This window comes from Gorilla gorilla, chromosome 5, assembly GCF_029281585.2.
Source record: "Gorilla gorilla gorilla isolate KB3781 chromosome 5, NHGRI_mGorGor1-v2.1_pri, whole genome shotgun sequence".
Lineage (NCBI taxonomy): Eukaryota > Metazoa > Chordata > Mammalia > Primates > Hominidae > Gorilla > Gorilla gorilla.
Genome location: NC_073229.2, coordinates 131,904,336 through 131,918,698, shown reverse-complemented (window position 1 = coordinate 131,918,698; position 14,363 = coordinate 131,904,336). Strand labels below are relative to the sequence as shown.

The following is a 14,363-nucleotide window of genomic DNA, read 5'->3' as shown; positions in this document are numbered from 1 at the left end:
TGCTATAAGTGTTGCCCCTGAAGATGATCCAGTGTCGAGTGGGGGTGTTTTGTGGGCTGGAAGGGAAGAGAAGGACATGAAGGGCAGAGTGGTTGGATCGAGGTGGCACTTGTATAAATCCAGGGTAGAAAGACAAGGCTTGCATATCTGGGGAAGAGGGTGAAAAATAGGAAAGAATGATGACAAACAAACAAATTTCTCCCCATGGCCAGCAAGCACCTGAAGCATGGCCTCTGGTGCCCTGTAAACCTTCCCCAATCCCAAGAAGGTATCCCTCTGTTCTCCCCAGATCCTTATTTCCACGTCCACAATGGCATTTGATTCTGCTTTATATTGCAGGACTCTGTGTCCAGATCTCTTCTTCCTGCTAGATAGACCTGGGGGTCCCCAGCAGAGCCTGAAACACAGCAAACACGCAGTAAATACCTACTGACTTGAATTCTATGCAACACGACAGAACAAATTGTCTGCTCACCAAGAGTAGGAGATCTTTGGAAACCACAAATGTGAGAGTTGAACTATTCTGCAAGATCTAATTTAGTTGCTGGTTTCCTGCCTTTTGAAGGTTTAGCATAATGGGGACAGATTGTTTACTTTTGCTGAGTAGCTTCTTTGATATACAGATGGCAGGGGGTGGAAGATGAGAACGGACATTTATTCTTGAGGCTTACTGTTTCCTTCCTTGGCTGGTGGTCTTTGAGCAGTCACCAGAACACCCTCCCAGTAATAGTCACTCACAGTGTTCCATTACGGTTGAACCTATACACTCAGCATTGAGAAATCAAACCTGCTTCCTATCCAACAACACATTTATCTAATAGAATAACATTACAGAGAATATATGGAGAATGTCTATCTTTACAAAAGATCATTTATTTTTAAAAGGGAACAGAGTTCATCAAGAGGCATGAGTTTCATTACATGGATCCATCCATTTAGTCAGTTGGCAGATAGTACTGAGCTCCCCTGTTTGTAATGCAGCGAGGCGCACAGGGCCCAGGTCACTTGTTCAGAGCCACACACACAGCAAGACAGCAGCAGGGAGGAAACTGAGAGCAGGTCTTCTCATCCCCGGCCCTTTGCTTTTCCTCTCCAAGTTTTTCCTTACTCCAAGTTTTTCTGCTGTCTGTAAGGCCCGTTATCCAGCACTGGCTGGGTGGGGCGTGCATCACTGTTTCTCAGCTCAGAGGGCTGACTGCACACAATAGATGTCCACAAGGGGCTTGTGGTACACCTGTGTTGCTTCTAGCAAAGATGTGAAAGAACAGAACAAACCCCAGCCCTCATTTAGCAAAATCAAGGAGGAAACTACACTCTAGGAAGATCAATTCTCTTCTCCTCCTGGGTTTCCTGCCTTTCCCACACGGGATGTTTTCCCCATGTCCTTGTGTTCTGGCTACATCGGGGCTGGATGACAACCACGGGGCAGGCACAGCCCATCATTCCAGCTGCCCGGGGAACTTCCTCATTTCTACAAAACCCACACAAGTAGCCTACTCCACCAGACAGTGGCAGAGTTTGATCTAGTGTTTGAATTAATATGTGGAATGATGGGTAGAAAAAGAAAAGAAATAAAGGGGGAGTTCTTGATTAATGGGTATAGAGTTTCAGTTTTACAAGACTAGTTATGGAGATAGATGCTGGTGATGGATATGCAACATTTTGAATGTATTTAATATCACTGAGCTGTAGGCTTAGAAATGGTAAAGATGATAATTTTTTTTTTTTTTTTGAGACAAGGTCTTGCTCCATCATCTAGGCTGGAGTGCTGTGGCACGATCTCGGCTTACTGCAACCTCCACCTCCAGGGTTCAAGTGATTCTCCTGCCTTAGCCTCCCAAGTAGCTGGGATTACAGGAGCCCGCCACCACGCCTGGCTAATTTTTGTATTTTTAGTAGAGATGGGGTTTTGCCATGTTGGTCAGGCTGGTCTCGAACGCCTCAGCTCAAGTAATTCACCTGCCTCAGCCTCCCAAAGTGCTGGGATTACAGGAGTAAGCCACTGTGTCCGGCCACGACTTTATGTGATACGTATTTTACCACAATAAAAAAAACTTGAAGAAAAAAAAACAGAACTGGAATCCCCCCTCCCTCAAAAACAGAAAGAAAGGAAAGGAATGAAGGGAGGTGCGTTCCTGCAGATGCCTTTGCACCTGCTTGTGTCCCAGTGCAGCCACATGACTGGAACATTGTGGAGCTGTGTTTGTTTTGTCACAGCCAAGGGCCACATGGACAAATGAGCTGTCTCGCTGTCTCATTCTCAAGCTGAGCATTGGAAAGGGGGTCATTTGGAAGGAGAATAAACTATTGACAAGCTCTGGTCTTAAGAATCCTTGCAGAAGGTTTTGGTGAAAAGGTTGAAAAAGAGGCCGAGCACGGTGGCTCACGCCTGTAATCCCAGCACTTTGGGAGGCCGAGGTGGGTGGACTGCTTGAGGCCAGGAGTTTGAGACCAGCCTGGCCAACATGGTGAAACCGTGTCTCTACTAAAAATACAAAACTTAGCCAGGTGTGGTGGTGGATGCCTGTAATCACAGTTACTCGGGAGGCTGAGGGAGGAGAATTTCTTGAACCCAGGAGGTGGAGGTTGCTGTGAGCTGAGATTGTGCCACTGCATTCCAGCCTAGGTGACAGAGCATGATTCCTTCTCAAAAACAACAACAATAACAACAACAACAAAACAAAACTAAAAAGCGTCCATAAGTTTTGTAGAAAATACAAAAGCCTTCATATTTTTCCCGACACTTAGGGCCATAGAGGCCAAGCTAGAACCCTTACACCATGGAATAGGGAGTGTTCTCCAGGGTAGGATTCCTCATCCTAATTCTCCCCATGTGCCTATGTAAATTCATTTAGGAAAAGCTTTGTATTTTCAGTGATATCTTTCATTAAATTATGATATCTGTACATATTTTAAAATATTGAACTAAAAGGGAAAAATATAATCTCTTTTTTAAAGAAAGTGCCTCCAGAGAAAAGCCTGCATTTCATAGAATTTAAAATGGATTCTCTATTATGTCCAGCAATTGATTGGATCCCTTTGCATTGTAAGGCTCAGGTTCTCTTTCATGTCCTGTAGATACCGAGGAAGTTATTTACTCCATAACTATTAACCAATGAATGAATATTCCAATTAAGTTGTTTTAATCGCCCAAGGTATCTTCAATATGAACTAGTGTAATACTGAGTCACGTTGACCCCTTTGATAAAATTTTGGTAGAAAGTAACTGTATTCAAACAAACAAAAAAAAGAAGTGAACACTCTTCTTGTCTAAATTACAATTTATTTTGTGGATTAAAGATGCCAGCACCTGAGACTTGAGGAGCAGAATGATGCTGGTGGTAAACCCCTTGCAGGCTTTCTACTGTTTGGGGGTGTGGAGGAGATAAAAAGCCTGAAAAAAAGAGGCCAAATGGACTCCTTCTTCCTAGAAGGCTGACCCCAGGAATCCTCTGAAAGACACCCCTACCTCTACCCTATGCCCACTCCTCAAATAACAAAATCTACTGGAAATCTCCAGTGTTCCATGAGGCAAACAGTCCCTCATGTGGCGCCCCCACTCCTCGATTCTCCATGAGCCATTAGAGCTGGCCAGATGGCGGGGGGTCTCCCAGCCTCTCTGTCAAACAGTTGCGTCTGTGTCCACTGCAGAAGATGTTCTGTTTCTGGTGAGCCTGTCCAAAGAGGCTCCTGCCTCTGACAGAAGAGCAGGTCCGGGAGATGGGCCAGGCATCTAAGTAGATCAAAGGGGTTGGAAACCAAGTTCTCTGATTTACACCTCAGAACAGTGGAAGCACAAGGACTGGTGGAAACACAGGGACAGGGTATGTGAGATGCAGCCATTCGAGGCCTCCAGGACCTGCACAGGTTGTATTAGAGACCCCTTCTGGTTATTCCCCTGGACCACAACCCTGAGCCCCTGTGGCGGACCCTAAGGTACTGCTATCTGCAGGCTACTCACACCATTATCTGTTGTCCATGCTTGAGAACTAGGGTTAGAATGGCAAACCATGCCAAGAGGAGCTGAAGCAGCTTAGGAAACCAGTAGGCTTCTAAGATGAACTTCATGAACTCTCTCCTAATAGTGGTGCTTTCTGTGTTTCATTCATAAGCAACAAACCCTTTGCTGAAAAAAAAACTACAACAAACAAACATGAACTCCCTGGCAGAGAAGTGGGCAGATACTCTGTACCAGATCTATCCTAGCTACTGCTGAGTTAATAATGACAACTTCCAATCTGGACATGCAGAATCAAGAGGAATGAAACGGCTTCCTTTCTTCTGTCCACAATAGTTATCTTTTGCTGTGTCATAAATTACCCCCAACACTTAGGGGCTTAAAATAACATTTAGGGTCTCACAGCTTCTGTGGGTCAGGGGACCAGGTGCAGCCTCACAGGCCTTCTGGTTCTGAATCTCTCACAAGGCTGCATCTCAAACCTCAACTAGGGCAGGACCCACTTTTCCAGCTTTTTCACATGGTTGTCAGCAGGACTGAGTTTCCCATGAGCTGTTGGTTTGTTGCCAGATGGGTCCCTTTGCAGAGCATCTCACAGCACAGCAACTTGCTCCACCAGAGTGAGCAATGCTAGGAGTGCTGTGAACCTCTCTGAAAGTCGAGATGTCCATTTAGAAAGGAAACTTACAAGGCGTCCTCTATTCCAGGAACTTCAGCATTTTCCTGATTAAGGACCACTTTTAATTTCCCCAAGGTTCTATGAAAGACCAAAAAAGTGTGGGGGCTGTGGAGGAAACAGCGTGACCACAGGAAGTCCCACCCACTTCGCCTCCCCCAGCTCTCGGGAATTCTCATAAGCTTGGCGTGGAGGTTTGACAAAGCTGCAAGATCATATGGAGGGTGCTATGGAACCTGCTCTCCTCCCGAGAGCACAGAAAGGCCATTCATTATCCCAAACAGATGACTTTGGTCAAAAATGCCTTTGGTCAAAATTTCCAAAGGAGGAAATCAACCCCTAGGCTTAGAACAAAGTCTTAGGCAAACCAGAAACATCTGAGAGGATGTAAGAAGTTCAGGTGTCAGGCATTAAAATTATGGTCGGTTGCTGTGCATCTCATTAGGGGAGAAAAAATAGAAATGTACTTAAATGGACCAGAGGGGAGTCAGAAGTTTGATTCTCAGGGCTGAGTGATCTGAACTGCAGAGACAACCTTAGAGAGAAAATCCATACTGGCCAGAGACCAAGTTAATGGAAAATTTAATTGAAGCAAATGAAATGCTCAGCCTCATAGGTAGTATGGCCCGGTGCCCTTTGAACCAGAAAGGCTGGGCCAGGAGGCCACAGAGGGCCCTAAGGGAAAACTCCCTTATCTGCAAGAACAAGGGGCGGGACTGAGTTTGAGAAAAGAAAATCTGCAAACCTCCACAGGAGCCTCAGTGAAAGGCTGCATGCAGGGGAGGAAACCTTCAGGTTTTGGTCACCAGGAAGCCCGTTAGAGATTCACAGCAGAAGGCCCCTCTGCATCCCACAGCACCAAGCACGCGCTGGAAACCGGCGGTCCCCCAGAGGAGAGTGGGAGAGGCTGCCGGGTGGCAGAGACACAACCACCAAGGTAGGCACCGAAGCACCTGTGTCTGGGCTCTGAGTAAAAGAGGTGCAGCTGGCATGAGCACCTGCTACTGCTTCCTGCGCCTTCTCCCTCCTGCCCCTCTCCTCGCAGGTCTCCTTTTCCTGTACTATCTAGGTGATGGCACCTGGCTAAGCAAAGAGGGGTAGCTGCTCCACAGCTCTACAAATCTGCAAACTGCACTCCTGCCTTTTCTAATCTGGGTTTTGGGGCTAGGAATCTCTGATGCTGCCATCTCTGTCAGCAAGCCGAAACAAACTGTTCACACACGGAGGCCACAGGACACTGACCATAGCCTGGGCAGGGTGTGGGGGTCGGCAGGGCTGGGCAGACCGGCAAAGGGGTCAGGCAATCAATCCCGAGCAAGGCCAGGGCTCCCAGTCTGGAGGAAGGTGGTCATGCTGATTGTGGAAAGGGCTCACTCTGCAGCTGCTCCCTCAACTGGGAAGACTGATGCGGGAAGTAGGGGGCGAGAGAGAGAGAGAAAGACAAACAGGCAGAACTGTTTAGAGATGACAAATATTGTCTAAGACTAGATGTTGTGGTTCTTATTGCCTTAATAGGTATTATGTGAGAATAATTTTGCATAGTGGAATTGTTGTGTTTCAGGACTTCATTTGGTTAGTGAATCCAAGTAAAATGCCAGTTTAATTTTTAAAAATAAAATCAATAGTCCGAGCCCACTGGGCTGTAAGCAGTTAAGCCTTGTGTCCTAAGTGAGGAGAGCTGACACTTGGTCAGGAGCATCTATAGTTTTATACATAAGGTCCGTTTTCCCCTCCCTGCCGCTCTGTTTCGGGACTTTCTCTTTCTCTCTCTGGCTCGTGGCTTTCTCCTGTACCTCTTCCTCTTTCTGCTTCTCTCTTTGGAGGTTCTCTACATTTCAGGGGCTCACACCTGACCCTCCAGGACTGTAGAAGAAATGGGCTGCACCCGGGTGTGCTGGAAGCCATGGATGCAGGGGCATTACCTAACCCTATCTCCACCCCAGGCTTCAGCAAGGATCAGGGAGCAAGGGAGGAATCCACACACTCTGGACTCAGAACCCTGAAGCTTTGATCCCTAAACCGGAAGGCTTAGGCACAGTTCAGGTTCATATGCAAACAGGTATGCCTTGAGGCTTGAGTGGGTTTACATGCTTCTAGAGTGTTCTTTGGCCTCACTAATAGGCAGGCTTTATACACAGTGGCTGGAGGGAACCATAGTCCACAAGCAGGTTTAGCGATGGTGAAAAAGGACCATCAGTCTGTCCTGAAAGCTCCCAGGACACCAAATCTTGAAAATGTGGCAGATTTCTTTGATCGGGCCACGTGTGTGTTTTCCTTTCTATTTAAGCATGCTCTCGTGACTGTGCAAAAGGCAGATTATTCTTTTTTTCTGGAGGAAAAGATTTAATGATTCATAAATGGCAACATTAGTCTCTTGGCTGGATGCAGAGGGTTACAGAAGTGAGTAAAAAGCCACTCATTTACCTTGCTTTGTTTAGCTGGCATTCTCCACTGCAATTAAATGGTCTCACATAGGCTGGGTTGGAGCCTCTTGTTGATGAGCAGTGCCAGGGTGACAAGACAGCTTCTTTCAGATGGAAAAGGATTTTGTACAGACACAGGAGGAAAAGACCATGAGTGCCTTCACCTGTGAGCCCTACGGTCTGCCGGGAGTCTGTGTGCAGGAGTTAGATCCTCCAACAGGTCGGCTGGCCCCATCTGGTGTTTGCTCACCAGTCAGCCACAAAAGCGCTTGAAAAGTGGGGGTTCCCTCTCCAGATACAGACTTGGTCCTTTCTTTTTACTGACTTTAAATATTGGATTTAGGTAACAAACATATGTCACAGTTCAATTAAATTCTTAAGCTCCTAGTAGTTCTGCATACCTAGAATTCATCTGCCTCATGTTGGATGTTGAGGTGACCTAACATGTTGGATAGTGTAAAGGGTACATGTCCAGCAGTCATGTGTTTTAACTGAAGCAAGAAGAATTGAGGCTAGATGTAAGGAGGAACTTTTAGGCAATGAGATTCATAGCACAATGGCCTCACTCTAAAGGAGATTGTAAAATCTCTTTGGGGAAGCTTTCAAATAAAAGACTCAGTTATCTACCATAGTTTCTTTTCTAGACAACACCCTGCCTGAAGAGATAGGTTGGGGCTAGCTCAATGCATTCCAAATATTAATTTACCACCTTCACAATTTCTACTGTGTCTGAGTAACACTTATAGAACTGTCTACTCAAGATATTCCTTTACATTAACTCATGTCTTTTAATCTTAGCCATTAGTCAGCTTAAGCAATCATACTGTATCAGTGAAATCATTTTGTTTGATGTGCTAATTATATGTCGTGGATGTACATTGAAATACATGACAATGAAAAACATTTACTGGTTGTCGTAGGCTGAATCGTATATGTTCAAATTCTCGGGTATCTGGAACCCTTTTTGGAAATGGGATCTTATTTGGAAATAGGATCTTTGCAGATGTAATCAAGTGAAAGGGAAGTCATACTGAATTAGGGCTCTAATCCCATGACTGGTGTCCTTAGAAGAAGAAGGAAATTTGGACACAGATCGTGACACACAGAGAAAACACCACAGTGGAGGCAGAGATTGGAGCGCTGTCTCCAGCCAAGGAATTCCAAAGATTGTTGGCCACCAGGGGACGCTAGAAAGAGGCCAGGAGGGATTCTCCCCTAGAGTCCTGAGAGGGAGCCTGGCCCTGTGGACACCTTGATTTCAGACTGGTAGGCTCCAGAACTATGGCAGAATAAATTTCTGTCGTTTTAAACCACCCGGTTTGTTAGTTTCTGCAATCCTAGGAAACGAATATACCCATGTGGTTCCCTGTCCCGCCAGTGGGAAGCATTTAACATTTGGGGAAATGCTGGGCTGGGTGCTTGTGAAGGTCCTTTTCCTTCCTGCCACCGAATGATGAGGGCCATCAATGCATCTGTCACTTTTACGCTTAGCTATGATGTATCAGAACCCCTCTATAGAAAAGTGAGGAAAATGCAGTTTCAGTCCGGTTTGAACAGATCCGTTTCATCAATTCTGGAAGCCACCACAGTGTGTGCATCTGAACGTGCTGTTCACTTGTGGCCACCCAGGAGCCACTTTACAGAGCCGCATCTGGGGCTTGGTGATTTGTCTTGACAGTTGTCCACCTGGACAGACTTTGGAACCACCAGCACATCCTTTGCCTGGGTAGAAGGTATTGCTTGATGCCCTCCGAAGCCTATTTTCCCTTCTGATAATTCATCTGGATCACAGCCCAGAGGTTAGCTTTTATTACCTTTGATCTCACCCACGGGCATCAGTAGTTTCTTTATTTATATTTATTTATTTATTTTTGAGACAGAGTTTTGCTCTTGTTGCCCAGGCTGAAGTGCAGTGATGCAATCTCGGCTCACTGCAACCTCCACCTCCTGGGTTCAAGCAATTCTCCTGCCTCAGCCTCCTGAGTAGCTGGGATTACAGGCGACTGCCTCCACGCTTGGCTAATTTTGTATTTTTAGTAGAGACAGGTTTCACCATGTTGGCCAGGCTGGTCTTGAACTCCCAACCTCAGGTGATCCGCCCACCTTCGCCTCCCAAAGTGCTGGGATTACAGGCATGAGCCACCATGCCTGGCCACCGTCAACAGTTTTGAAATCCATTCAGTGCATGTTCCCTTGTTCCCCATTCCCACACTTTGCGATAAGGGAATGATCTGCCATCTGCATCTGTATTTTCCAACTATAGTGCCAATCAGTGAATTATCTGCATTCTCTACCTTAGACTATCAGAACTATGTAGGCATATTTAATTTAGACTTAAAGTGTTCAATAAGCAGGATAGTGTTTTTGTTAAATCTTTTTTCATTGTTTATCACAAATCTACCTAAAGAATTTATATATAAGTCCTTTATAATATCAATTTTAATGAGTCTTCCGTGTAACGGCAGCCTTACAGCTAACATTGGCTCAAATGTTTACTCAATAAATATTTATCAAGCACGTTCTCTATTCCAGGCATCATGCCAGATACTGCATGTAGCTTCCTCACATATACCAAAGCACCTGACATGTGGGACACAAAAAGGATTGGTATCCCAGACTATGAGAACTTTCCAACAAAAGGAATGTAATGGCAGCCTTACTGCTTACTGGCTTTAGATCGTAGATAGTAGATAGTAGATGCTCAATACACATGAGTTTTCCTTTCCCTCACTCCATTCAGAAAGCAGCCTAGTATATAGCTCCATAGCCAGGTCATTTTTAGAATCTCCCTTCCGAAGGCTTCTGACCCAGAGGGAAGAGATGCAGCGAGGCCATCAAGGCAAAGATGTAGCGTTCCAGGGTCCTGAAGACATCTCGCAGCACTTCATTGACTGCATAGCATTCGGCACAGAGCATGCATACCCTTCGGCTGCTTAGGTTATGTGTGTCCTGGTGGCCAACGCCGTGTTTGTTACACTTGACTGCATATAATTCTTGAGAATATGTTCATAGCCTCATCTGAAAAGCACTGAACTTCTGCAAACGCCTTTAAAAAAAAAACTTTATTGAGATATAATTCATATATCATACAATTCACCATTTAAGGTACCATTCAGTGACTTTTAGTATATAGATATGTGCAGCTATCAGCACAGTCAATTGTAGAATACTTTCATCACCTCAAAGAAACCTCCCACATACCCTTTAGCTATTACCCCACACCCCAACCCCAATCCCTAAGCAACCACGAATCTACTTTTTGTCTGTATAGATTTGCCTTTCCTGGACATTTTATATAAAAAGAATCATTTGACATGTGGTCTCTTGCGGCTGGATTCTTTTCCTTTGCATAATGTTTCAAGGATCATTCACACTGTAACAGGTATCAGTACTTCATTCCTTTTTATGGACAAATAATATTTTGTTGTATGGATATAACAGATTCTTAAATTTTATTCATTCGTTGATAGCCACTTGAGTTTCTTCCACTTTTTAGCTATTATGAATAGGGCTGCTGTAAACATTCATGTACAGATTTTTATGTAGACATTTGTTTTCATTTCTTTTTAGTACATACCTAGGAGTATAATTGCTGGTTCTTATGGTAATTCTACTTTAAGCATTTGAGGAAGTACCAGGCTGTTTCCCAAAGTGGCTGCACCGTTTTCTATTCCTACCAGCAGGGTGTGGGGGTTCTAATTTCTCTATGGTATCACCAACACTTGTTATCTGACTCTTTGATTATCACCTTCCTAGTGGGTGTGAAGTGGTGACTCATTGTGGTTTTGATTTGACTCGACTCATGATGTGGATCAGCTTTGATGTGCCTACTGGCCATTTGTATATCTTTTTAAAGAAGTGTTTATTCAAGTCCTTTATCCATTTTAAAATCGGGTTGTCTTTTTATTGAGCTAGAATAATTCTTTTTTTTTTTTTTTTTTTTTTTGAGATGGAGTCTCGGTCTGTTGCCCGGGCTGGAGTGCAGTGGCACGATCTCAGCTCACTGCAAGCTCCACCTCCCGGGTTCACGCCATTCTCCTGCCTCAGCCTCCCGAGTAGCTGGGACTACAGGCACCTGCCACCACGCCCGGCTAATTTTTTGTATTTTTAGTAGAGATGGGGTTTCACCTTGTTAGCCAGGATGGTCTTGATCTCCTGACCTCATGATCCGCCCGCCTCAGCCTCCCAAGGTGCTGGGATTACAGGCGTGAGCCACCGCGCCCAGCCGAGCTAGAATAACTCTTAATACAGTCTAGTCCCTTACACAGGTTGGTTGTATAAGTCTAGCCCCTTTTACAAGATATACAAGTCCCTGATCAAATATATAATTTGCAGGTATTTTCCCCCAATTTGTGAGTTGTCCTTTCACTTTCTTGATGGTGTCTTTTTTTTTTTTTTTTTTTTTTTTGAGACTCGGTCTTGCTCCGTTGCTCAGGCTGGAGTGCAGTGGCACCATCTCGGCTCACTGCAACCTCTGCCTCCCAGGTTCAAGCAATTCTCATGCCTCAGCCTCCCAAGCAGCTGGGATTACAGACTCGCATCACCATGCCCAGTTTATTTTTGTATTTTTAGTAGAGACGGGGTTTCACTATGTTGGCCAAGCTGGTCTCGAACTCCTCATGTGATCCACCCACCTCTGCCTCCCAGACTGCTGGGATTACAGGCATGAGCCACCGTGCCCAGTGCAAACGTGCAAAAGTTTTTAATTTTGATGAAGTCTAATTTATTTTATTATTTTATTGCTTGTGCTTTTGGTGTCAAATCTAAGAATATTTTGCCAAATCCAAGGTCACAAACATTTACCCCATATGTTTCTTTCTAAGAGTTTTATAGTTTTTGCTCTTACATTTACATTTTTTATTCATTTTGAGTTAATTTTTGTATATGGTGTGAGTAAGGGCTTTCCTTTAGTCTTTTACATGTGGATATCCAGTTGTCCCAGCACCATTTGTTGAAAAGACTATCCTTTCTTCCATTGAATGGTCTTGGCACCCTTGTGGAAATCGGCTGAACATATACACATGGATTTACTTCTGGACTCTGAATTATATTTCATTGATCTGTATACCTATCCAAATGCCAGAACCACACTGTCTTTTTTTCCCTCTCCAATGACATTGGCTTTATTTATTTATTTAAAAAAAATTTTTTTAAATCAATGCATAAGAGATGTATGTAGTTTTAGGGTACATGTGATAATTTGTTACATTCATATAATTTGTAAAGATCAAATCAGTGTACTTGGGACATCCATCGCCTTAAATATTTGTCTTTATGGTAGAACCATTTGAATTATTCTTTTCTAGCTATTTTCAAATGTTTAATAGATTGTTGTAAACTATAGTCACTCAAGTGATTTCTCAAACTCTAAGTCTTATTTCTTCTATAAAACCATATATTTGTAACTTTAATCAACTTCTCCTCATCCTCACTGACCTCTGCCCTTCCTGGCCTCTGGTAACCACCAATCTACTCCCTATCCTCATGAGATCCACTTTTTTAGCTCCCACATATGGGTGAGAACATGTGATATTTGCCTTTCTGTGCCTGGCTTATTTCATTTAACATGATGACCTCCCACATTGTCTTGATTGTTGCTGCTTTGTACTAAATTTGGAATCAGGAAGTGTGAGCCTTCTACTTTGTTTTTGTTTTTCATAATGGCTTTGGCTATTCTGTGTCCCTTGCAATTCCATATGAGTTCTGGAATTAGCTCGTTATTTTCTACAAATAAATCAGTGAAGATTCTGACAGGGATTGTGCTGAATCTGTAGATCAATTTGAGGGGAATTGCCACCCTAAAAATAAGCCTTCTGATCTATGAACATGAGATTTTTTTTCCATTTAGTTATATCTTCTTTAATTTCTTTCAACAACGTTTTGTAGTTTTCAGAGTAAGTTTGAACTTTTGTTAAAGTTATTCCTATTTTATTTATTCTTTTTCATACTATTATAAATGGAATTATTCTCAATTTTATTTTCTAATTGTTAATTGCAAATGTGTAGAAATACAATTGATTTTTGCACATTGATCTTGTATCCTACAACCTTGCTGAACTACTTACTAGTTCCAACAGTCTTTTAAGTAGATTCCTTAGGATTTCGTACACCTAAGAGATAGTTTTACTTCTTCCTTCCTAATCCAGATGGCTTTTCTTTTCCTTAACCTAATTGCACTGGCTGGAACCTCTAGTACAATGTTAATAGAAGTAGCTGGAATGGACCATCTCTTTTTGTTCCTGATCTTGGGGGACAGCATCCAGTCTTTGACCATTAGCCATGATATTACCTATTGGTTTTTTGCAGATACCCTTTGTCAGATTGAGGAAATTCCCTTCTGTCCCTAGTTTGTTGAGTGATTTTATCATGAAAGGGTATTGGATTTTGTCAAATGTTTTTCTGCATCTGTTGAGGTAATTGTGTGATCTCTGTTTTATTATTCTATCCGTATGGTGTATTACATTAATTGATTTTTGAATGTTAAATCAGGCTTGCATTCCTGGGATAAATCCTACTTGGTCATGGTGTATATATCTTTTTATATGTTGCCGGGTTCAGTTTTGCCAGTTTTTTTGTTGAGGATTTCTGCATTCATTTGAATACCAGATATTGGTCTATAGTTTTCTTATGATGTGTCTGTCTGGTTTTGGTATAAGGGTAATCCTGCCTTCGTAGAAGTATTTGCCATAGAAGCTGGGAAGTATTCCACCCCCTTCTATTCTTTGGAAGAATTTGTAAAGAATTAGTATTATTTTTTCTTTAAATGTTTGGTAGAATTCAACCGTGAAGTTATTCAGGCTTGGGCTTTCTTTGTGGGTAGTTTTCTGATTACTAATTCAATCTTTTTACTTCTTACAGGTCTACTCAGATTGTCTTTTTCTTCTTAAGTCAGTTTTAGTAGTTTGTTCATTTTATCTAAGTTATCTAATTTACTGGCATACAACTGTTTATAGAACAGATGGTTCCCTACTTAAGATGGTTTGACAATTATTTTTTTCACTTTATGATGGCGTGAAAGTGATACACATTCACTGAAAACCACGCTTCAAGTATCTATACAACAATTCTGTTTTTCACTTTCAGTAAGTATTCAGTAAATTACATGAGATATTCAATACTTTATCATAAAATTGGCTTTGCGTTAGATGATTTTGTCCAACTGTAGGCTAATGTAAGTGTTCTGAGCATGTTTGAGGTCAGCTAGGCTAAACTATAATGTGTGGTAGATTATGTATGCTAAATGCATTTTCAACTTATGATATTTTTAACTTATGATAAATTTATTGGGATATAACCCTATTGTAAG

At 43.0% G+C, this 14,363-nt stretch overlaps 1 protein-coding gene across 8 annotated transcripts in view; it reads left to right on the top strand.

Annotated features, from left to right (window-relative positions):
• The window catches only part of SCML4 (Scm polycomb group protein like 4), a 143,073-nt gene that overhangs the window by 108,539 nt on the left and 20,171 nt on the right, over positions 1-14,363 (top strand). The window contains exon 1 of one of the 8 annotated variants that reach the window (XM_019028683.4): positions 5,419-5,571. The exons of the other annotated variants lie outside the window; for them this stretch is intronic. The gene's annotated coding sequence lies outside the window, so the exon portion shown is untranslated. Of the gene's footprint in view, positions 1-5,418; positions 5,572-14,363 lie in introns of those variants that run through there. 8 annotated transcript variants of the gene reach the window in all.